Genomic DNA, 1,630 nt, shown 5'->3' with positions numbered 1-1,630 from the left:
ATAATGCAAACAAGGCGCATGCCCCCTAGACTTCAGGGGGTCGTTTCATTTTTCAATGAGGTTGACACAATAAAGAACTATCCTCTTGACTCTTCATTTTTTAACGAGGCTGACCTGAGATAGGAACTATCCTCGAAGTTTTAGATCCATTAGAAATAGAAGTTTTCATATTCCACTGTGGCCATTTCTGCCAGATTACTTGGAGGCAATAAGGCAAAAGTACCCATTAAAGTAGGGTCTTTTAGGAAAATGACTCCGATATTTTGGAGAGGATGATTGCTTCTATGGATCTTTGGAATGCTTCCTGTAATGAATGGTGGCACAACTTCTGCCGAAGTTGTCGTCGAACTGCTTGGTTGATCTTTTCCTTTGTCGTTCGACAACTGCGGATTCCCGCAATCTTTGCTTCTTGTCGAAATAAAAGAATCATCCTGTTGCTTAGAGGTCAACAACATTAGCACCTAGCACCGGGAAGCATTTCCACTATCAACCAGATTTTGACCTGGATTGGGAAACAGATCAGTCAACACAGCTGGATTTTTCGGACTCTTAAAGAATCTTTTTATCTCAGCTTTGTATGGACAGTCTGCTGTCCAATGATCCTCGTCACATATAAAACATGGACTTTTTGGTTTTCCTTTCCTGGGAGAGTTCAAAGAATTCTTTCCAGGAGATGACTCACCCTGTTTCTTCTTCTTCTCTCTGTTTTGCTTCTTCTTGCTTCCTGGTTGATTGGTTTTTTTGCCTTTATCTGCTGATACGGCATTTACTTCCGAAGCAAGAATCTCTTCTTTTGCATTTTGATCCGAATTCTTACGGGCCTTCTTTGACGAAGCCTTTATCGATTTCGTGTTTTCCGTGCCAATCACACCGTCACCGGCATGAGAGTCACTATTTGATTTAGGAGGGGGAGGAATCGAAAATTCCGGTCTAGGGGCGTCGGGTATTTTGTCGTAGAGCATGCCAGACTGAGTATAAACTAAGTCCAGATACTGTGCACGAGCAATAACTTGCTCCTCTGTTACGACTTCCCCTTTGGCCACATCTTCCGTAATAGCAGGAAGTAACGACTTTATAAACCATTCAGCTAATAGCTGATCGGGAACGTATGTTTTCACCATCCTACGACGACGACGCCACTCATGTATATGATTAAATATATGGGTGGCAGTTGTCTACTTGAAGTTGGTTAATATTTCTGTTCCCTTTTCATACCTTATCGGTAATTGAAAATGGGTCAAGAAAGTCGTGGCCAGGGAACTAAAATTGTCGAAAGAGGCTCTTGGCAATTCAATATACCATTTAGCCGCTGGACCTGTCAATGTCCTCTAAAAAAGGCGAAGCCTTATTGAATCGTCGTTTAGGGTGTTCGATGAACACCACAGATGAAAAGTCATCACGTGATTCGATGGGTCTTCACCTGGATTTCCATTGAATTTAGGAATGTCAGATGGAAGTTTATGAGGAATCGCTGGCCACCAAGGGGCATAAGCAATCGGATCGTTGGTTAACCGGTGTAAATCAGGTAACTCTAAAGTTGCCACGAATGGTAACTGTTGATTCAGGTTAGGCGAAGCGTAACCAGGGTACATGGAATCGCTTGAGCAGTGGGCCTTTGCATACCAGCATA

This window comes from Pinus tabuliformis, chromosome 7 (genome assembly GCF_031772625.1).
Source record: "Pinus tabuliformis cultivar Carrire ecotype Pingquan chromosome 7, CPIR1, whole genome shotgun sequence".
Classification (NCBI taxonomy): Eukaryota; Viridiplantae; Streptophyta; class Pinopsida; order Pinales; family Pinaceae; genus Pinus; species Pinus tabuliformis.
Note: the sequence above shows the minus strand (reverse complement) of the source record.